Source organism: Haliaeetus albicilla, chromosome Z (assembly GCF_947461875.1).
Source record: "Haliaeetus albicilla chromosome Z, bHalAlb1.1, whole genome shotgun sequence".
NCBI lineage: Eukaryota > Metazoa > Chordata > Aves > Accipitriformes > Accipitridae > Haliaeetus > Haliaeetus albicilla.
Window position 1 is genome coordinate 67,347,413 of NC_091516.1, and position 24,703 is coordinate 67,372,115.

The 24,703-nt window shown below is 38.8% G+C and overlaps 1 long non-coding RNA gene across 1 annotated transcript in view; it reads left to right on the forward strand.

Annotated features, from left to right (window-relative positions):
• LOC138683705 (uncharacterized) overlaps positions 1 to 22,990 on the forward strand; it is a 154,782-nt gene extending 131,792 nt beyond the window's left edge. The window contains exons 3-5 of the long non-coding RNA XR_011323111.1: positions 21,337 to 21,380; positions 22,086 to 22,291; positions 22,396 to 22,990. This is a non-coding gene — a long non-coding RNA (uncharacterized lncRNA). The remainder of the gene's footprint in view (positions 1 to 21,336; positions 21,381 to 22,085; positions 22,292 to 22,395) is intronic.
• Positions 22,991 to 24,703: the final 1,713 nt, after the last annotated feature.

Here is a 24,703-nt window from a genome sequence, read left to right on the forward strand (position 1 = left end):
AGAATTTCCATTATAGCCATATATCAGGAGCTTTACTGAAGTCAGACAGATTTTATCTGTCCATATCTACCTCTATCTCTACCTCTATCTCTAATCTATATCTATCTATAGATTAGCTTTCTCATAAGTTTAACTAAAACTTCTGAAGATACCCTGTTAGTCTGGCAAAAGATTACTTTTAGGGAAACCACGTTGCCATTTCACTTCACCTTCCATTTACTAATACCTCCTAATACTTTTTCATTTATTCTTTCTTTCAAAATATCTTCTAATGCTTTAATGCCTACTGTCTGGTTTACTCTGGAGCTCAAATCATGGTTCTAATTTTCCCCTTTCCGCCACAGAAAAATTTTCTACATGAACAAATGTGTCACTTGAATTTCAGCATATGCCAAACCCCACCCCCCAAAGCTTCTCAAGATAAATATGGAAGTCACAAGAAGTGATTATGTCTAAGGATGTTAGCTGGGGAACTAAAATTAGGGGGCCCTTCTAGCTGAGAGTAGGAAGGGGGTAAAAAAGTTGACTTACTGATAATTTTCTGAGGAATTTTGAATGAATTACAAAATAATAATGAAATCAGCAGTAGAAGCTATAGTTAATCTGTTGAGTTTATTCAATAGCTACTCCAAGTAGACAGGATTCAGTGAGCAGTACATGATCACCCCAGTAAAACACAGACATGAAGAAATCATTAATTCTCAAACTTACTGATAAGGGGAATGGGCAAGTCCCAGTTTCAGACTAGAGTAGACAAAAAAAAAAAAAAAGAAAGATACGTATAAGTCTTTGAGATGTCTATGTATTTACTAGGATTAAAAAAGCTTCGTAAGATCCATTCTTCAAACAGCACAAGCAAGTTGTCCCATCCACATCTCTGAAACCTAGACAATAATTACATTTATATCTGAGACATAGTGCCAGAGAAACCATAGCTTCATCAAGTAGCAGCCTAGAAATACAAAGTATCTGTTTAACTTTTTGCAAGCTTATTCAATAAACAAGATGTACTCATTATTCTCACACTCCCTTTGGGTGAGATGCTGGCAAATATTCAGTGATAGTTTCGTGACAACTTGAGGCAGAAGGTATATCTGAAATCATAACACTTTCTATGCTTCAGAAGCATAGGGTACAGTTCCAAGCACCATTGCTCAGAACTTGACAGACAGTAAAGCTAAGATACCCACTTAGATCAAAACATAGGGAAGTACTGACTTCTCTCAGTTAAAATAAGTCCAGCTTACAACTAATCACATTGATGGAATAGCAGAGTAACATAGCATAACGTAACGTAATGTAATGTAACATAACATATAATGTAATACAATATAATATAAACAAAACAAAGTTTCACTCTCAAAAACAGTTTAGAAGCAGAGGTGTGAATCCGTTGATGATGGAGAAATTACAGCTGGTACCAAGAGACATCTTTGCTTTTTCTCCCTTTCCTTCCTCTCAAAATTGTTCTTTAAACAGTTGACATTTCTCCTTAAAAGTATTAACCGTATCTTTAGACAGATGGTGTGATTCCAACTGCTACTAATATTATTAATGAAGATGGCTGGCTCCTTTCCCTAAGGAATTCTAATTGATAAAAAAATTATTAGTCCTATCATGTAATGGAGGCTTCTTCCTTTGAAATGTGCCTACTCTTTTGACATATGTCTGCTCCTTAGGAATATTTCCAAGCATAGTAGTAACAAAATGCATTTCTTAATTTCCAAATAGAATATTAGTCCCATAGCCAATATCTAAAAGGTGCTATTTTAGTGTTGTGTGCAATTGTATTTTATCCATGAACTGACATAACAGTTTTAAAAGCAGAACCCAAAAGGTGACACTAACAATACATAACTTAAATACACAGAAAAATTCTATGAAACTGTAATTCCTTGCTGATTTTGTTTCCAGTGTACCAGTTCTTGCAATTTCATCATACTTTTCACACTATATAGTATTTTGCTTAAAATAACAACTACCTGTGTCAGGAAATTGCATGAGAATTTCAGCTTTCTTTAAAAAGTAGACTTCTGGGCCTCATGGCTGCAAAGAAATGCTTGTTAACATGCTGCGTGCCAGAAAGACTAAGAAATAGAAAGCAGAGAAATAGAACACAACAAACATTATTTTATAAATCACTTTGTTTCACCCACCTGTGTGATTCTGTGGGCGTGACTAATGATATTTGAATGGGCTAGTCTGGATAAAAGCCAACATTAGAATATATACCTGGGGGATTTTTTTATTTATAGTAAATTTATGACTGGAAATAAGTACATTTCCAAATGCGTTCAATAGTTCATTTGAAAAAGATAACTTATATGACTACAATGGATAAAAAGCTTTTCAATTTATAAGAAAAAGTGTATTGAAGAGATGCATGTTTGTTATCAAGATTTTGACTGGACTGGAGTGAAGAAGTAATCAACATCCAGAACCAGACTGCCGAACTGCTAAACTACATGTTGGCAGCTGACATCTCCTCTGTGGGTTCAGTCAGCTCATGATCTCCCTTTGTCCCAGAAGTTTGCAAAATCATTGTATTCTGACAAACCTGATGAGAATTTAGACATGCTTATAAGCATGGATAGGAAATGGTGAGTTTGGGATCAACAAGAAGACGTAAAGCACCACATGACATCGTACTACTTTTGCCCCTGAACAAGGATGTCTCAGAGATGCATTAAGCCAAAATGACTCATATGTATCTCTCCTGGGCCCCAGGAAACTATTTCACATGGGGAAACCCATAACTCTGTTGGTGATTGCCCACCAGAAAAGGAGGTTGTGACACCAGTCTATAGGAATAAGAAGATACAAGACCCAAAAGAGGTTCTGAAGGGCACACGCAGCACCAGTGGAGAAGTCCAGCAGTCTCAGAGTTGGCCCTGAAGGCAAGAAGCAAATAGAAAATAAAGTCCTTATGTGTAAAGTGTCAAGCAAATTTAACTAGTTGTGGCACTTTGAACCTGCCTGCAATTAGTAATTGGATAAGGGTCCAGATCCTGCCAGATAACTCAATATAGCTCCATTGACACCTTCATTTCACAGTTGCTTTAATACCAACTGACATTTTGGTCTGGCAGCCCCATTAAAATTAAATTTTATTTATTGCTCCATAATACATAAGCCAGGATTTTAAACAGTTACGAAAGAAACCGTATCTTCTACGGCCACTGCAGTGTTCTCAGGGTTCACATGGAATGAGGCATTTGTCATTGTGGAGAAGCTGTGAATTGTAGTTGAAAATACTTTTCTAATTTAAATCTTGCACTTCTGAGCCTTTTGTGTTATCAGCTACCATCTTGCTGACAATTCATATGATATGTGACTGTAGCAGTACAAGAGGTCAATATCAGAAATTATAAATCTGTTTTCAATTTGCTCAAACCCCTCATTGCTCTTCTTCTTTGTACTTCCACAGCCACAGCAGCCTGCATTCCTGGCACTGCAGTCTAGCAGGGAGATGTCAGGTGCAAACCCAGCACTAAGATTTTGGCAGAAGTGGGGAATCTCCTCTCCTCCCTGTTTCTTTCACGGCCACTAGGAAATTCAGGAAGGGTTCCGCCAAGATCTCTGGTGCAATCCCTTTTTTCTAATTTTTGGAGCACCAAAGGCCAAAGTGACTGAAGAACCTCTGTCCTACCGGGGCACGTCCACATGGATCAAAACACCTATGGAAATCTGACACATGGACCAGCACTAAAAATCATTTATAGTCTGATGCATAGTGTTGCATGGTAGAAATAGGAGTGCCCTGACTTCAGCAGGTCCTCAGGGAAACAAGAAGTAGTTCACACCAGGTGGCTACAAACAATGCAATGCAATTGTAAGAGGCTAACATTGTTTCCAGAACATCTAAGAATTATTTTATTTGGTAGAAGGGGATTTGTCGTTCTTCTGGAGAGGGACAGAGGTGAAAAATTGAGAACTGAATTCTCCCCAGATGACATCCAAGTTTCCAGCATGCTAGGAAAAATCTATATCCTTCGTTACCAACTCTGGATTCACATGCCTTGTACATGCCTAGCATTCACTTAGGACATCAGTGAGTATGGGTTTCGAAGACCTGTGGTTTAATATTTAAATAAAAGTTGAAACATTCATGTCCTTCCTTCAGCTGACAGACCCATCTTGGATCACACTCATAACAGATTCGTAGCCTTTCTGAGACTGTGCTCTCTGACTGCTGTGTGAGGATAATACTTTGTACTTCAATGGTAGATTTCATTTTGTGACCTCAAAGCACTTTGCAAGTGCACAATAATTAGTTAATCCTTGTGACACAACTCTGTGGGCGTTACTGTGCTATTATGTCCATTTAATGGATGTTAAAAATGAAGTATGGTGATGTTAACTCCTAATGTCAAACAGAACAGGCATAGTTGCAGTGTGCTATAAATACAGCCACACCGACAGGGACACTTATTCCAAACATTATCATCTCCAACATTTTTATAATCTCCAACATGACTTGAAACCAGGCTAATTGCTAGAATATCACCCTGTGCCTGCTGTTCCGTTGGAGTGTAACAAAGCCGGCGGTATAAGGGTCAGCTCCTGCAGCAGGCTGGTAAAGGCTCTATTTTGTGCACTTTGCAGCATGGGGAGCCCAACTTGCTGGAGGCCACTTACCTTCATGAACAGTATGGTGTGCAGCAGGAGTGGCTATTTTGCCAGCAACATTTTCTTCTCAGGTAATCTACTTTAACCTATTCCTAGCTTGTTTCAGAAGTTTCCTGTAAGCACTCCAGCCTGAAGCAAACGCCTAGATGCTGCTAACAACTTCCAGTGAGGAGGAAGCCTTGCTGTTTCTGCAGCTCATGGCTCAGAGATGCTGCAGGTGGGCAAGCACCTTGTGAAGCCAACGTTGTTCAGCTGAACAGGAATAGAAGGAATCACCAGGGATCTCAAGATCTCCCATGGAAAAGGGCCAGAAGCAATGATAGCAAGTTTATGGCATGTGTGAAAAAAAAGCAGAAGACACCTAGCAGTGCAGTATGTTACAAAACTAATTGAATTGTTCATTTCTCTGAATGAGATCAAGGAAGAAAACATAGCTAGGCTGCTCAGAGGGATGAGGACACAGACCAGAAAATGCCAGAAATGTTGCTGTGATCTCAATGGCATCTGCTGGGATCACAAGGAAGGAAGTCTGAGGATGAATAGATGGTAAAGTAGAAATGATTGACTTTGTTCATTAAAAAAACCAAGAATTATGGGTTTCAAGGCTTGCTGCAATTAGTACCCTTTCAGTCTAAATGAATTGCTCATTGCAGTAATAAATTCAAGAATGCCTGCTTTCAGTCTGCCCTTTTCACAGGCAAGAGACACAGAGATGGCACAAGCCCAAGGCAAAACCTGAAATACGACCTTTTACCTATCAGTGTGTATCATAGTGTAACAAGCCTGGATTTCTCTAATCATTCCCTCCTTTCCTTCTCCCTGTTCCAGATATATGCCAGATATTACCTTTCACTGGTATGTCAGAACCTTTGTTAGCTCCAGAAAATGTGCCTACTTGGTCAGAAAGTGTCCTGAGAGGATTATGAAATGGGACTATGGAGTTTCCCAGGCAGTTAAGCACATATAGTCTCTTTTCACACCAATTGTCTCCAGATTTTCCTGACACCCTGAAATTTTTTCAAAAACTTCTTAAAAGGTATTATGAAGCTTATTAAAAATACAAGGAAGGACAAACTACAACAGAATATTTTTTTAAAAAGGTCTTAATAAAGACTAAATCTTCACCTGAACTGCTTTCGCCAGTGTAGGCATGCTGCATCATTGCCTTTCCACCACTTGCATTATCAGTGATTCTTTTCTGTGGTGCAGACTCCGAAAGAGCTTTGTTTGACTCTTTTTATATGAATATGACTAGAGGAAGAAAAAAATCCAGAAGCTATACAACAGTCTTTTTCTTCTCTTCTTAAATTATTTAATTTCTGAAAGCAAAAACCCATGTAGCAATCAGAGAACTCAGCAATCCATTAAATACCATTAGTCTTTCATCTTCCGAGCCAGTCTTGAATCATAGCATCTGAGAGAGTGAAGACAGAAACAACCAGGTCCTCTCACTGCCTAGCACAGGAATATTCCCTAGACAGCACCTTGTGCTTTTTTTTGCAGTCTGACGTTGATTGTATAATGTAAAGGGGCTTTCACTACTTTGAGACAATTACTGTATCCCTAGAAAAACATCTCCTCTAGGAATTTTTCTTGATCTACATCTTAAATGAGTTTCCGTAGTTTTGTTACATCATTTCTGATTTTGTTTTCTCATACAGTCCTCCCCAATAGCCATCATTTTTTTCTCATCACAGCTGTTTATTTGGTAAAAGGTTGATTAAAAAAATTGACTGCTCCCATGATTCTTCCTTGTTTACTCACTTCATTTAAAAAGTGAGAGGTAATGCCCTAATTCTCCAAGTCTAGTAATGAAAAATTGGAGGAAAATGTTGAAATGGAAAAGGCAAGCATTAACACACAAGAAAACATGAAAAAGTTTGTCACGTTCTATTAGCAGTTTACATGCTGGCATCTGAGTGTATTAGCCTTTATTTTCACTAATCTGATATGAAAATTGCTTGAATGATTGCAAGGCATTATTAACACAATCAAATACTAAAATTCTATGATATTAATGTAACATGATAGAAAATGGCTAATACCATAGACAGTTGCTAACATGTTACGATGGGTCATGTAGATAAAGTCTATACTGTTTTCATATACTTTGCTGAATTATTTTTACTCCTTTTTTGCAGTGGGATGGAAGGTGATACAGGGACAAGAATGCAGAGGTTACTGAATGCCTTGAGTGCCCTTTGTGAATTTCGTGAATGCCGATGTTACTCCTTGATCAAAATCCCAGCAAATTCAGTGACAGCTGTTCTGCAGTTGTTTTATTTTCTTCATTACAGGACACTGAATCTGTTCCTTATTTATTTGCAGTTTTATTGGGAAAAGATGACTGTCAAAAATAAAGATATTACTTACTTTTTTTTTTTTTAACTTTTTGGGCAATAGTCTGTCTAATTACTGCTGCAGAGTATGGACAAGGGTTGCCCAAAATTTCAGATAAATGGTAGCTGTCTATGCTGGAGGCAAGTAATGAAAGTTACTTGTCTGTGCTTATACTTTACAGTCAGAAGTTTCTTGGTTGCCTGCAGGTAAGTTCTTTCTCATGAGCTTTGAGGTGACCATCTGAGCCACTAAATCAGAAGGTTTAAGCCTTTCATTTTCTTCTTCTCTAAAACCTTATCCCGAACATTTCAGATAATGTAAGTTTTGTGTTACAAAGAAGATTTTACTTGGTCTACGTCTCTGAAAGACCCCATTTCCACCAGCCCGGTGCCCCAGCAGCTGTGATTTCCCACATCTAGCAGGGACATCTTCAGATGCTTCCTGAAGGAAAAAGCTCCTGATCCAGCTGATGAAAATGACCTCTCCAAAGACAAATGCAATCTGAGAAAGAGAAGGGGATTTTGATCCTCAGCACAGGTTGAATCCTTGCAGTGTTCCCAGGCTTTAATCTTCATCCTGCGACAGGAAGCTCTCCTGAAGAAGAAAAAGCCATATGTGAAAATTTCCAGTAGTGTTTTCTGTCACATTCAGGCTGCTGGAGACCAGAGGATGGGATGTCACTTACAAACCAAGTGACAGTTTTGTGGTGTAGGATGGGGGCTACACCTTCCCTTGTCACCTGAGCTTCTGGTGGCTCTAGAAACAACACAGGGCTCAGGGTGAGCAGATTTACTCCAGTTCTTTGAAACTGGAAGATCATTATCCTAAACGAGGAAAGGAGGAATGTCCCAAAGGACTGCCAGTAGTATTGAATTAAGTGACAAAAATATCCTTTACAGCTGGGACATGTTTTGACTCCCTGGCAAGTGACCTTTATTTTGTCATTAAGGGCTGAACATTAGGTTACCTAGGGTGAAATAGTGTGCAAAAAATGCTCACTAAGTGCCCTAATGTCCCTAAAGGTTAATGTAACTTAGTCATTTATCTGCCATTGTACTTTAAAATTTCTTTCTTTTTGCACTTTTTTTCCCCCATTCAAAAACACTTTTGCCATGCACAGCTAGATAAGAAACTGCTGCATTGAATAATGAAATTTGTGTGTTTGGTAATGCAGTTTTAAAAGACCCCATAAAGCAGGGCCCATTCCTATTAATTCATTCTTGTTTCACTTATTCCAGACCCCATTTCCCCTAAGTACATCAGCAAAAGCATGCATGCACACAAATACAAATCTTGAAAAATTAAGGGCAAAATATCACATTTCAGAATGCTTGAAATAATTGATTTTTTTAAAGTCTTGTTTATTCATTTTATTATCTCAGTCTTTCTCCTTCTCTCTCTCTTTTTTACATTTATTTTAAAACCCTGGAAGATTTTTTGAAAAGATTATATTCAAATTGGCAACACTAAGTTCTAATGTCTATCTTAATGTAACATTTCATACCCTGAAAAAATCTTTTTATTTCAAGATGAAATTATCTACAGTTTACAAAATGATTATTATGATTGCTTGGACGGCTTGGCTTAGAAAATCTAGCCTTGACACACATTACTTTTATGGAAAAATAAATTTATGTCAATTGGCTCTTAATGTCATCTGAAGAAGGGAACTATTTAAAATTAGCTGCCAGACACAGAAATAATCTTAGTTGAAATAGAGTATATTTCATAAAGACATGAAGTGGCTAACCTGGCTTTTGGATGGTTCCAGTATTTTAACATATCTTATTATTACCTAGAATATATTTCAGACGGGCTTTAGAAAGAGCCTATGAATTCTTCTCATGCATTCAGTACCGTGACCTAATATTTTCAAAATGTTTGCAGAAAACAAGATACATTGTGCCGCTAACTTTTGTGGAACTCTTTGGAGAGCTTTACAGTATCAATACAACAAATTAACTGAAATAACAGCTGTGCTAATTGCAGGCCAGTTTAAAAATCTGAGACTTGTGTTTAGATTTTCAAAATGCCAGTAGACTCAGCTAATTACCACATGCTGTCACGGTGAGAGCAGCCAGGTCATGTTATCAAGACCTTCGTAGTCCAATGGCAAAGAAAATAATGGGAGGAAAATAACTCAGTATCTGAAATAAAGGCTGTGGGCAGCAGATGCCAAGTCCAGCCCCTTCCCCTCCTGAGTGCCAGCCTGGTACAAGAAGCAGGAGAGTGTATTCAGATCTGCAATTAAGCCCCAGGCATCTGGAGATTCTTTCTCTCTTTGGATTAATTTTTAAGAAGTTTTTAAAGTGGCTCACTGTTGGAATGAAGGATTTAGCAACTTGTTCACATGAGACGTTTTTATTCTTATTAACTTCACTCTGTTCAAATTAAGGAATCTGAACATCTCTTTCTAATAAGAGTGAGGCCCCTGAGAAGTCATTGCTGGCGATGACAGGGACACCTCCTGTTTGGAGACACCCTGACCGTTTGCATCCCCATCAGCCTGACCCTCCTCTCACTCGTGGTGAGGTCAAACTGGTGAAAGAAATGAAGCCAGTGGAGCTATCTCAAAGTAAGAGCTCCTTCAGATCAGAACCAACTTCTAGTGAACTCACCGACGTCAAGGACGTGCATGGGAAACAACTGAGAATAACATTTGGCCTAACAAATAAACCAAAGACACCATTAGCGTCAGGGGGCAACAACATAACTTGAGCACATTTTTACTTTATCCTGATAGGGTTTTTTTCTAAATACTCAAAATTTACTATGTATTTCCTGAGCGTTGCCTGGCTTTTCAGTTTCCTAAGAGGAAAATAAAATTTGTCACCAGTGCAATCCATTTACTTGAAATTCCACGCCCAGGACAGACAGACAGACATGCTCCACCTTCATTTTGATGCATCAGCCATAGCATACACAAATCACAAGCTTTAAATTTCCACAATCACATGCTCCATTATCAGCCACACAGATAGTAGAGCAAGCTTGAAATGAAACTGCTTTGTTCCACCCAGGAGTTCAATAATATCCCTTATAAATCAGGATTGGTTGTATGGTTTCTTGCACACATCCCACAGATTCGCTCTGCAAAAGGCATTGACCATCCGTACCACTTTCTTGCCTCTTTGTATCTGAAGAGTTATGCTGCTCTGGGGGGTGAAAGAGGGGGAAGAGAAGGAAAAATTTATGGGTTATGAATATTGACAGAGAAGATAGTCTTTGTTTATTCAAGTCTTGTTTACATAAAAGCTCTTCACAGGCTACCCCCTAAGTCTAGAGGTCCTAAACCAGTGTCAGTGAGCTGTCTGGGTATTTTTTCCCACGTATTGCGCTGCTATTCTGCCCACAATAGGGACCCATTAACATTTGGCCCTTCAAGTTAGTGCAGCCCAAGCCTCAGTGGCAGGACGTCTGCCCAATATGTAAAATAATGGAATGAATGGATTCCTTGGAAACAATGATAACAAGACCTGGCTGAGCTAACTGTGACAGCATGTGGTAATTTTCCAGCCCGCTAACCCTGTAAAGAGAGCTGGAGCACAAAGCTTAGACTGTGGGGCAGGTTGGTCTGAATGGCTGCAAACAAGTGCAGAATATCTGATGATGTCATACGCACAATTTGACAGATGGGGCAGGGTTTTGGTTTGTTTTGTTTTGCTTTGCTTTGTTTTAAACTTGAACTTAACTGGTTATTTTTCCAACATGTTGACTCATTACGGGTATAAAGTGGAAAGCCACAGCTGCTTTAAAATCACGTCTCAGAAGCATTGTCATGTGTTAGGTTTAAGAAACAACCTTATTTCCTGATGAAAAATGGTATTGCTTGTGCAGTGAATGCTCTGGGAATGGCGGGAGAAAGTTGCTATAGAATGATGCATTATCTCTGTATTCAGCTCTGGGACTGTGTTTTGAATCTAGCTTCCCCCTGAATCCTAATACACACTTTGAATAGCATAAAGAAGTATTGTTATTGCCTTGGTCTAGTCATTACACCAGGGAAACAGACAATCAGAGATATCTAAATGGGTTACTAATTTAGGTTTGATTTCTGGGAATAAAATGGGTTAAAACAAGTTTGTTTGAGTATTACAGAATCGGTGTGTGTTTGCAAGACTACGCAACCCTAAATATGCTTTAGACACTGTAAACGCACTTAAGTACAAACATATGCTAACACAGTTACGTACCTCCAGGAGCATGTTTGAAAGTTTACATAAATGTGGGCTGGGAAAAGATGATACAGCATAGTTAGTTGTGAATCACCATCAATACGGCTCCTTACAACTTTATAGCTGAATAAACATTAAAGGACAATTCCAATTCTGTGTTTGCAGTTGAAAAGATAATACAGGTATAGAACACACTTCCGAAATTTTTACCACCTCTAAAAGTGGATTAGGCTTTTTATATGCCCCAAAGGAAAGATGCTACACGGAAATTTTGAACATATTCCAGTTGCATCTTTCTCTCTCCCTTCCAAGTTTTATTTACCTTGTTGACTGTGAGCTGTCTGAGGCAGTGCCCAAAGCACTGTGAAATAATGACAATAGGAAGAAAATAGAGGTGCACAAATAAAAAAGAAACACACATTGATTACGGTGGAATTTTCTCTAAGCTTGACACAGCCAAAGTTAAGACAAACTCAGGCAATATTTTAAACTGACTGAGCACAGCCTGAGTAAAGAAACCAGAAGGCCAAATTTTGAGGACCGCATGTTCCTACTTGCTTTCAGCATCATTTTTCAAGCAGAGAAACTGTTGGGAGGGATAATTTTTATCACAGCTTGAAATTACCATTATAAACGATATGTATTATGTCTCTGTCTTTTCAGCAGCCGAGGATTCAGTCCCTATTATATTAAACACTGTACAAATGCACAGTAGTAGGCAGTCTCTGACCCAATGGGTTTTCAGTGTAATAGGCAAATTCAATACAGAGACAGGGAAAAAGTCTCTCTATACACCCATTAAATCCCTCATATCCACACTATAATAGGAAGTGCCATGATTTTTTAGAATGGGCAAAAGGGGTTTGACCATCTCCTACATAACTTGAATTGCAGGTTGATCTTATCACTAAGAAATTACTTTCTGACTCCATTTTATTGTATTCTATTAGAAATGTAAGGAGCATGTTTGCGACATTGAAACTTCAGTGACTGGAGAGGAGACCAGACTGAAATACACGGGCTTTCTCTAACACCCATTTTTAGGCTGTAAAAAATATTTCCAAATCTCTGCAAGCTTTGCCTTTTTATTACTCCTTGCTTTACAAGAAGAAAGTTTCTGAGTTTTGGGAGGTTTACCACCTTTTGTTTAATACCTAAAATCAAGACTTTTCCACCCAGGAGGTATCTCTGCTTATCAGAGAACTAGCAAAATTCTGACATGGAGAATTTTCTCTTAAGATTTTTTAGATTTCATTTTTGTGACTAGTGAGTACCTTGGAGGAGAGCTGCCTGCATCAAAGGTTTGGCAACCTCGACCATTTTGATGGAGGTGTCAGGATCCATGAATGTATGCATCCCAGAGACTCCCAGAAAGCCCTGAAATGAAATAAGGGAGCATGATTCACTGACAGGAATTAATCTTTTTCAGGTGAAGAACTCCTGCAGCTATTTGCAATGAAAAAGAGCCAACAAAACGGAACTATGGGAACTGATGATTTAGATTTACAAGTTGGGTTAGTGCTCTGGGAGTATGACAGTGACTTCAGCCTGCACACCGTTCTGATAGGAGAAAATAGTGCATCTTGACTTACCAGACATGAAATATTTCATCATGAAAATATTTGCAGTGGAGTAGAAAATGACTCATCAAATCACAGTTGATAACTTTTTAATTGAAAAAATACCCAATTTAATGTCTACATTTTTGAACAAGTAAATACATCAAGTGCTTAATTTTTTATTGGATTAATGGATTGTCTGCATCATTATTATTAATTATGCCATACTAAGTATTTTTTAGTGTTAATGATAAACTAAAATATAACATAAGGTATAATTAAATACTGTAAATTATATCTATTTTCTTATGACAAACAAATAAAGAGTTACTGGTTTTAAACAAACTATGAAGAATGGGTTTAGCATGTTATAGATGCATCTTTGCTTTAAAGGCAACACACTGAACCTTCCTTAGATATAGGAAACTTTAGTCCTGGCTTGTCTAAACTGATCTAATATAAAAAGTTAATCATTTTTCTCCAGAAGACAAGTATTGGTTCCTGCAGACGCTCTATTTATCCTACATGTATATTTATACATTACTATAGAGTAAGTCTGCAGCATTGCTCCATTTTTTTATACACACCTGCATTCCTTCTATTTCATATGTATACATGCAAGCGTTTGCCTGTGTGTGTATAGGTACTCTCTTAACATCTCAAAAATGGCCCTTCCTGAATTTCTGTGCTATGGAGCAGTGGTGGGGTACTCACTGGCATGTCACTTTGACATTAGCATCCTCATGCCTCACTTTTCAGCAGAGAAAACAGCTTTTAGGACATATTTTAGTAGTTCTGTGGATTCCTCCTCTCCACCTGCAACTTCTCCAATCCACTGATTTTAAGGACCACAAATACAAACCACAGACCATACCTTGTTCCCTTGCCAAAACTCCCACCAGCAGAAAGTCAGTTGAGGGTGAGATGCAGAGCTGGAGATATTGAGAAAGTTTAAGACATACACAGTCTCTTTCCTTCAGAAATGCCTGAAGACTTTGTGACATTTTGAGATCCCATACATATTGATGGAAAATAGAGAAAAATGTCCATGCAGCCAGTGATACTATCACCTACAGCAGAGGAATGTTTTCCCAACCCCTCTTGTACCTACAGATACCAAATCTGCCACAGTACAAAGTGTAGGAGATACCTGTCCAGCTCACACCCCTGGCAGTTTGGAAACTTGAAGAAATGGGCTTGACTATTAAAAAATGTGGACAATAAAGGACCTAGAGGGACAGTACCTACCCAGGCAAGACCTGACATTAAACACACACTTTAGGCCAATGCCATTGCAGATTTTTAATCAGAAAGAAATGTACCATCATTTGACACTTGTCCCACTATATTAATATGAAATTTTAAATAACATTATTAATTTCTGTATATCCTAAGAATCTTAAGGTTTTTTTCTCTTCTTTCTTTTTTTTCTAATAAGCCACATGGAATGAGCATGACAGTAAATTACTGCTACGCCCATCTGACAGAAGGAGTTTTTGAGGAAGGAGCAAGAAGTGACATGGAAGAAGGACAGGGGAAAAGGCACAGGGGGATGCTGTCTTCTTCCTGCACTAGAGTAACCCATTCTGCCCACAGCCGGGCTCTGTATTAACATTTTCCTGAGCATCATTCTGGAGCTTCCATGATATTACCTACTTCCACATCAATGTACAAGTGTGGACTCAGAGAACAATTTCATCCTCCAGCAACCATGATGCCATGATTCTGATCCTGCCAGCCAAGGTGGCTTAGACCCAGGTTTGAATCCAATTCATTGCATATGGGATTTGGTTACAAAGAAAAATCTGAATTTGAGATCTCTTTCTGGGAGGATATACACTGTATTAATTATTAGGAGACTTGTGCTTACATAGCATTACAGCTATGTTTTTAATGTAGAGTTATCAAAATCCAAGTTGAAATGATTACCTAATTTTCAGTCTGTAAAGGAGAAGAAAAAAGATATATGGCCTTGTTTATGCACAAAATTGGTTTTAAATCAATTAAACTGGTGAAAACCCCTAAGTGAACACATTTAAATTGGTTTACATCTGGCTTGTGTTAATTTAACTTCATTCAGTTTTCACCAAATCAATGCAAATGTGTAATTAGCTTAATGGCTCTTGCTCTTCCAGAACAATAGTCTTTCATTCTCAACAATGGGGAGCTGTTTTCATTTCCTATAGATTCCAAAGGAAGCATGGAGCTGCTTTTACACAATCACTTTTACTATTTCGCTATTGTTTCCTTTGACTATGTAAGAGCTGATTCTGTGCATTAAGTAGCCGAAAGCGACAGGCCATGAGGGCAGGTGCAAGGTATCTCAGAGAAAGAAGCTTTTCTGCGTTTTTATGGACTCTTATAAAAGAATGCTCAGAGACAAATACAGAGCAGGCCACTCGTGCTAGCTTCTGGGTATTTTTCGGGTGTTAATTTCTCCATCTAATCTCCAACATTTGTCACTTGTCAAACAATCCTGTGTTGCCCTTTCCCAGGCATTCATTCCCTTCATTAATTGATGTTGGGCTTAGCTATTTTTTTCCTGCCAATTAAAGTAAGCATTTCTTGCTTCAGAATAAAGTCGTGACTCATGGTTTTGTCTAGGCTGATAACAACCACTTCTCCTTTGAGATCCTTCCAGCAGAGCTGTGAGATGGTCGCTTTATTGTCTTGTATTTGTTCTCCTAAACCGTTGGCATTTAGGAACACACTTATGCAGGGGCAAATCCTGAAAAGCACTGTAGGCTTGATGGAAGTTTCCAAGTGCCATCAGTGCCCACTGGAGACAGCAGCTGCGAGCGTAGTCAGCAACATCACCAGGTGCTCTGCACTTCACAGGATCCAGCCTGGGACTTTACCGGAGGTTGTTAAAAAGAAAAAACATCAGAGTACACATAATAACTCTCTGCTCTCAACTTCCCTGCAGGTTTGTTTTCTGTAACACGCTGTTCCTTAGAGAAAGACAGCAACAATGCAGGAAATATGTTTTAGGACATTTTTTATGCAATGGATTGGATGTCACAAGAAGAGGGGCTGAAGCCAAAGAGTTCATCCCCAGGCCTTGGGAACGTCACAAACTTACAAAACCAACAAAGCAGTGTTCAGCTTTACCAAATGCAGTCATTATGTGAAATCCTTTTCCATAAATCATCTTAAAGTTATTTTCAATGGCGACTCAATATAAACCTACTTTTCCAACCAGGCATATCTGTGGTATGAAACACCAAAGAAAACCATGAAAGCTGCTTTTGTTAATTCACTCTGGAAATATAAATGACTGGGCTAGTAGTCAGTTCCCTTTGACATGGCAGAAATGCTGGAGAAATTAAGATGCCAAAGGATAGTCTGAAATATTCAGTAAATTACTTACTGCAAGCGCTGATGGAAACCACTCACCCGTTGTTTGAAATGAGTGGCAAATGTGTTAACATTTTGTGGCCAGTATTGGCCTTTCCCATCTTGTCTATAATTTTCTGCAAATCAATGCATTTTTCTGAACTGCCTATATTGTTTTAACCGGGAAAGTTCAAAAACAGAATCCTATTTCCACTGTAGAAAATACAATTAAGTTTCAAGTGGAAGTAGATACTCCATCAGAAAAAAAAATTGAGCAATATGTGATAGCACTTCTCTTAAGTGATTTGATTGTCTAACCTTCTTTAAAAATGTTTTTCCCTCTTACAGTTCTCCTATTTAATATCCTCTGTCTTGGAGACCTATTAGATAATATGCCATAGCATACCTAAAAAAAAGGAACAGGTATAAACAAAGAGAACTTTGAGCAATTGAAGATGAACAAGATCGATTCAGAATTCCTCTAAATTCAAAGACTTGCATACATAAGTATGCCTATACATCTGAAGTAAAACAAACACATCTAATTATATACATATACTTATATGTATATTTATATATATAATTTTAAAAATCTGTTTGTATGTATATACACAAACAAGTAATTGCAAATATGAATGCATTCCACTCTTAATCAAAACAGAAAGTTAGAAGTTCTGGTATGAACTGCTATCTTGAGACCATGGTTGGTTATCACTAATTCTCCTTGTCAGAAGCAGAACATGCCAGGTGGCACAGGTGTTTGATACTACTATAGCGTACTGCTGCATGCCAAGCAATTTCTAACTCTCATTTCTTGGCCCAGAGCTGCACTGACATTGTCTCTCCCACAAAGATAATACATAGAATATGCAATAAATAAATTGTTAACTTACATATCAAATTTGTATGTAAAACATAGCACATGCCAATGCGCTACCTGATAGGTCTCTCAATATTTTTTGTGCATAACATTTAAGTAACATAAATGAAGCATGTTCATTTGCTATTTCTATTTCTATTTAACTTTCTGTTACACAGAGTAAATGCAGGCATACACAATAACTTATCCTATTATCAAGGAAAAGGAGAACAAAGACATCAGTTGTATTCTCTAAAACTACTTTTCTTTTTGCATTTTATTTCTCAAATTGTTCATTAAAGATTTCAGTCTTCAGGATGATCTGTACAAATCAACACAGAACTGTTAAAATTAATAAAAAAAAAAAAGAAAGCTTTGGTCCAGGCAGGAAGCTGCTCTTGCTCTCATAAGATTTTGCTAGAATGTTTTTTTGTGAACTACAAGATTTACAGTAGCCCACATTTGCCAGTCTAAGTTGAAGATCCAAAAGATAAATATGATATGAACAGTATGTGAGTGCTTGATGACCTTTCTGTATGTTTAGTGTAAGCTCAGCATTAGTTTATCTTTGTCAGATTTGTATGATTGCTTTCTGATACGTCTTACAACACTGATGCCAGCAGAGAGTAATGTGACTGGAGTGACAGCACTTTGAAATTTTATCCAAGCCAGCTTAAAAGCTATGGTAAATCAAACTTTCTTTCCCCTCTTTTATGATCAAATTTAAACTGGGTAACACTTACGCCTTCTTGTTGGTTGAGTAAGAAGTGACATCTCCTTCAAAGAGAAAATGGCAAAAATAGATGGGGAAAAAACACTCATTTTGTAGGTATGAAAGCCATTTTACTGGAACCCTGAGTCTTCAGAGAAGATATAATCATCACAGATGGCCCACTTAAGGTTGTTAATGTATAAAGTCTTGCCTGCTGTGCATTACAAGGCTATAATTTTCATCTTGGGGTTCCTATGACTAAACAGCTCAACTCAACTCTTTCAGTTTATGACATCAGCAAAATCCTCAGTGAAATTATGACCTTGAGAATACCCTGCAGATGCTTTTATTTCCACTTACAGACTCAAACTACCTATATATCACTGCAGAGCAAGTTAACAGTAAGAAATAAAATGCTGTAATATTTATTTAATACATAAGAACCATTTCTTTGGGTTACATAGTTCACATTAATATCAATAGTTTAAAAGAATGTGGTGTTACCTTTTGTGTGTGTTTTTTCCAGCCAGCTGAGCTCTTTCAGTAGAATAAAATTCATGGCCCCAGCAACTGAGCATACTGGTTTAGGCTACCTCTGCACAGAGCCAACCCCTCAGTAATATTCTGTTGTGCCACAGCTACTACAAGGTAAGAAGTGTGCCATGCTTGGGCAGGTCATCCCCAACAGTCCTCATGCTTCTTGCCTGGCAGATGCAAGCTTTACCTCCAGTGTAGCACTTTCGATAGACCCTTTGACAATGTACACCTCCTCCATCACCCTGGTGCTGTTGCTGTCCTCAGAGCAGTGAGATGCTGAGGTGCTTTTCAGCCAAGATGCTAATATCAACTGAAGACCTTCTTGGTTGGTCAGCTATGGTCAGCTTCTGTGCTTGTTTAATTTCTGGCTCAGTCTTGATCATAGAACCATAGAATCCTTTAGGTTGGAAAAGACCCTTAAGATCATTAAGTCCAACCGTAATCCTCTCCTTGCTTCCCAGTCATACCCGCCCAGTGTGTGCCACAGACTTTCCCTCTTCTGCGCTGATTCACTGATTGAAAGGGTAGAGGGGAGATGAAATTCATCACCCATCCTGGTCCTGTCTCCTTCCTCTCAGCTACAAGACCCTGATACCAGCTCAGACAGACTCTGAAGAGGAATTACAGATCATAGAATGGTTTGGGTTGGAAGAGAACTTAAATATCATCTAGTTCCAACTCCTCTGCCACGGGCAGGGACACCTTACACCGGACCAGGTTGCTCAAAGCCCCATCCAACCTGGCCTTGAACACTGCCAGGGATGGGGCATCCACAACCTCTCTGGGCAACCTGTTCCAGTGCCTCACCACCCTCACAAGGAAGAACTTCTTCCTGACATCTCATCTAAATCTACCCTCTTCTAATTTAAAACCATTACCCCTTGTCCTATCACTACAGGCCCTACTAAAAAGTCCTTCCCCATCTTATAAACCCCCTTTATGAATTGAAAGGCTGCCATAAGGTCTCCCCAGAGCCTTCTCTTCTCCAGGCTGAACAACCCCAACTCTCAGTCTTTCCTCACAGGAGAGGTGTTCCATCCCTCTGATCATTTTTGTGGCCTCCTCTGGACCAGCTCCAGCAGGTCCATGTCCTTCTTGTGCTGGGGACCCCAGAGCTGGATGCAGTACTGCAGGTGGGGTCTCACCAGAGGGGGAGAATCACCTCCCTCGACCTGCTGGTCACAGAATCACAGAATCATTTAGGTTGGAAAGGACCTTTATGATCACTGAGTCCAAGAACATGAGGCAAATTGCAATTTCTGTTCACAGAAATTGCAATTCTGTCTTTTGTGGTTTTGAATCACTTGACTCACACTAGGAACCAATCTAGACTTTCATAAACCCAAGAATTATCTAGATTTTCATAAACCAGAGAATTTTTCATAAGTACTCACTGGCCTGGTTTCAGCTGGGATAGAGTTAATTGTCTTCCTGGTAGCTGGTCCAGTGCTGTGTTTTGAGTTCAGTATGTGAAGAATGTTGATAACTGATGTTTTCAGTTGTTGCTCAGTAGTGTTTAGTCTAAAATCAAGGATTTTTCAGCTTCTCATGCCCAGCCAGCGAGAAAGCTGGAGGGGCACAAGGAGTTGGCACAGGACACAGCCAGGGCACCTGACCCAAACTGGCCAACAGGGTATTCCATACCATGGGACGTCCCATCTAGTTTAGGAACTGGGAAGTGGGGGGGCAGGGAATCGCCGCTCGGGGACTGGCTGGGTGTCGGTCGGCGGGTGGTGAGCAATTGCCCTGCGCATCATTTGTACATTCCAATCCTTTTATTACTACTGCTGTCATTTTATTAGTGTTATCATTATCATTATTAGTTTCTTCTTTTCTGTTCTATTAAACCGTTCTTATCTCAACCCAGGAGTTTTACTTCTTTTCCCGATTTTCTCCCCCATCCCACTGGGTGTGGGTGGGAGGGGGGCGGGGAGCGAGCGGCTGCGTGGTGCTTAGTTGCTGGCTGGGGTTAAACCACAACACTCACTAAGTAGTTTTGAAGAATTTTTCAGTATGTATGTGGGTGATCTGCAACTTGGTTTTCTGACTATTTGACATTTATTCAACTGATTATGTGACCAGTCACTTTGGTCATACGAGGAAGCTAGCACCCCTCAGTTGGATGACAAGGATCTTTGAAGCAGAAAAATTGTTATCATAACCACCTGCCAGCACACACGTTCTCTGCAGGGCACCTTCTGGATAATGCTGCATTTGATGATCAAAATTCCCAACAATTCCTTCATTTGTGATGTGTGCAGCAATGCATGGATATAAAGAACAGCATGAGACCTACAAATCGTCATGCACAGAAGCCAGCATTTTTATTTTTAAAAATAATTCTAATTGCTTTATGATTTGAGATTTCCTTAAAATGTTTAAAATTTACCCATGTTTAATGCCCATTAAGTAATAAAAGAGAAAAAAAGAGTATGTGGTTGTTACAGCCTAGAAATGTAAAAGATTGCAAGTTTGGTCCCTTATTTTTATTTTCATGATAAACCAGCTTGTTGTTTATTAATGCACAATGTGATTATGAACTTTCCACCTGCCCTATCACTAAGTGGTACATTGTAAATCATAGGATAGTGGGATGAATAGGAGGAGGCCACACGAGATCCCTTCCAGTACTGTTGTCTGAGCTCCTGTGGAAAGAGTCCTCTGGAAATTTTCCTTAATGACACTGCAACTGAAATCACATTAAAAGTTGTATCCATGCCTTATACAGTATCATGTGTACAGTAACCTGCTAGAAATCTGTAGCCCACAGAAATCAGAAGTATCACAGTTTTCTTTCCAGACTAAGCAAACCTGCCACTTACTGTCATAAAGATGTCCTATTCAGGTCACACTATGTTGTTCATCCCTGGCAACTTTTGATGTAGTGTTACCAGTAATCTTCAAAAGTTGCTATGTTTTACCCCAAAAATATTAGAATTGACTGTATGGACATCAAAACACCATATGGGTGAGTAGTAAAAAACTTCTCCTTACTTTCATGCAGCTGCAAAAACTGATTTGGATACAGTAAAAAAAAAATTGTAATTGCTCAGTATAAAAAGGCAAACTATGGTGGTGGGAGTTTTTTAATTGCTTAAATGGTTTTGTTTCTACTTTTGCTTCTCTGCTTCACGTTTCCATCATTTACAAGAAGCAGAATACTGAAACCAGAAAAACTTATTTTCACAGGAGTATAACTGCAGTGAAATCTCCCAAGAAAACTCAATATCTAGGTAAAAGAGTTTCAAAGAATAAACTTGCAAACTTTTTGGTGCTTCCCTGAATCACATCATCACATCGTCAGAGGCTTGCTTGTCACCTGTTATCAGCATTTGACTTGTTTTTGTTTCATCTTACCTCTGCTTCTATTACACTGTCCTTTTTCAAGGTGTGGCATTCAGACCTTTGGTGTTATTTGATATTAAAACAGATTAAAACTGTTTTTCTTCCACAATAGTGGTTTATTTTTCCTTTACTAGTTTTCTTTTATCTCATCAGGTTTGCATATATCAGGATTTTATAACATTAGTGAGTACACCAAGGGGTCTTGCCAGTGTTTCCATTATTGTTGATAAATCATGATTTTCAAGGTTAACATTTCAACAGTTGTAAATCTCATCCTGCTGAAATGAAACAGCCTGGATTTGAATCTACTCTTTTCCTTCTAAAATTTTATTCAACCCATTAAATCTCTTTTTTTGTTTGGTTTTTTTTGAATGATAAGAGATGTATCAGTAGGCCACCTCTTCAGGAAGCACTTGTCTGCAATCACCCCAATAGCTTCACTGACCAAGAAAGGAAAGAGCTAGAAAATTATTATTAAAACATTGTTAGTCTTGATGGCGATAGACAAAACTGGGCTTATGAACAGAAGCAGAAAAATGGTAACTCTATTCATGAGAGGCCATCCTCCTCAGTAACAGTTGTCTTTGTTTTAGACTCCACGATGAAGGTCCGCTCCTCTGCCTCGCCTGGATTTAAGTCCAATGTCAGTCATGCCATCAGGCTGCCTGTGTTCTCCATTAGCCTCCTGCCTCTCCTGTCCTTCTCGCCCTGCCTACTCAGCCAACTCTGACCGTTCTCCGGAGTCTGAACACCAATGCTTCTGGAACCTACAGCTTAAAAAAAATCGCCAAAAACCCAAGTGGTGTCCCTTTATCACTTGAGCTATCACCCTGTTTCCAATGCTAGTGTGGAGGACACATTCAGTGGCTTTTTTACAACTCTTCTTTCTTTTTCTTTCTTTAGCTATTTTCTACCAGAATCCTAATCCTGCAGTGCTCCTGCCAGCCTCCAACAGGCAGCACGCTTTCTGCAGTGCAAGAAGCACACAAGTTCTACGCGGCTTCCTGACAGTGGGACAGAGAGAGACTGTCTCTAAAACTTAAACCATTTAAAAATCTGCCATTTTAGCACTCAGTCAAGACTTTTTTTTTCATTACTTTTCACCATGAGGAGTTTGCAATCATTTTCTCCAATCATTCCACTCCTCTTTCTCTTTGCTGTAGCAAGATGTTGAGTAGAAATCCCAAACAGTCCTCATCAATGTACCTCAAGAACCATTTTATGACCCTCATATAACACTTTACATGACTGTTTAATTTCCTATTTAAAACAAATTAACCGTTGCATGGTCTAATCGGGACACAAAGAATCCCAGATCTTGTCTGGAAGTATGTGGAGGTTACTGAGAGGTTGTCTAGATTGATGGTTGCACTGAGTGTATGACCTTAGAATGAACTTTGACTAAACTTTGCTCTTTGTGCACTTGGCAGTCTGTATTTGGAAAGCATCAACTGTCTACGTTCAACATATTAAAAGTAAGGCATATGCTTTCCACAGACTTGGACCTTCTTTGTTTTTACAGAAGCCAAAAGCTTCATCATCCTTATTTATATTGGTTATATCTATTATTCCATAACTATTTCGATCTTCGTTAGCATGCATTTATTTCATTAAAAGAGTACGCCAATTGGCTCATGCTTTCTTACCATTTTCCCTTCTAGATTGTGTAGCCTCATCATCATCACTGTGGCAAGGGTGGTAAGCAATCATTGTGCCTTGGATGGTAAATTTCCCTGACAGTTTTGCAAGACTGCTTTATACTTAAGCTCCAGTTAAATCCCAGCTGTCTCAGGAGCCAAGAATTCCATTAGTATATTTTTATTTGGATGCTGTACACGTATTGTAGACATGTATAAGTGTGTACATACATACACATCAGAGAGAGAGAAGAGAAGGAAAGGTTTTCAGATCATGGGGGACACACTTTCACAGAAAGCACTCAGGCATGCAATGGATGATACCACAAGACAGCAGAGAATCATTACCATGGAGAGGCAACACACAGATCAGAGTGAACACTTGCTATGGCCATGACAATTGCTTCTACTGAAAAGCACCTTAAAAAAAAAAAAAATCACATTAGTTATTAAAGATTATGGTATCACAATGGCTAATTCATGTTAACTTGTCCAAAAAAACCCTTATCAGCCATTTTCCATCTGAATATGTTTTCAGGAAGGCCTAACCTCCCAACCAAACCAGAATCTTCCCTTTGTTGTCAATATGCCAGTTGTCCACCAAAGCAGCTTTTACTGAAAATGAAACAGGGCTAACAAATCTTGTACTTGGAAAAAAAAATACTTGTATGTGGTGGTTTAGCTTCTGCTGTTAATTTTTTAACAGCACACATTTTTTTTAATGTTATTTATTTAATACTCTGCTATGAAAATAATTAACCATTTTTTCCCATCCTATTCTTAAATGAAGCAATCAGTTCCCACTTTGCCTATTTGTGTAAGGCTATTAATATTAGGCTATTAATAACTTAAGAACTTAGTGTGAAGAAAAAGATAAAGAACATTCTAATCCTCAGGACTAACCTTTTTCATTTGTGTACCTCACATAGATATTTACAGCACAAATACGTAGAGTTTTACATACAGAAAGGAGTTAAAAATCAGTGTTCATTCTGTTTCCAAGACTAGAAAGCGCTGCAGCTGCCACCAAGTTTCAGATAAGGATTAAACAGCTGGACTAGATCTCTTAAGAAGCATTTTTTGATCAATATTCAGCAGAAAAATAAATAACTGAACACATATAAACTATAAATAGCAATGCCTGTCAACGAAATATCTACCATAGTTTTCAAGGCACCAGCTTTTTTAAGGGCCTTTTCAAATCACACAAAGAGACCAAAATCCAGCAACGCCGTCAGGACACGGGGCTGGACGGTGACCGGCAGTGATGGCTGTAGGTGCAGTAAGAGGGGCAAGAGCCCACCAGAGCAACCCCAAAATTCCGAACCATCAGGAACCCCTGCAGTCCAAAGCTGAGGCAGACCGAAGAGCAGGTTTATGGCCTTTTTAAAAGACTGGTTCTGAGCCTGTTCTTTATATGTATGGCTCAACAGAAAATTTTCTGGGTTAAAATCCATCATCAATAAATAAGTGCAAGAAATAAAAGGGGGGGGGGGGGGCGGGGAGCATACTAATTCATACACTTTAGCTTGCAGACTTTTTTTTCCTTGGCTTACTAGACTTATTCTTTATCA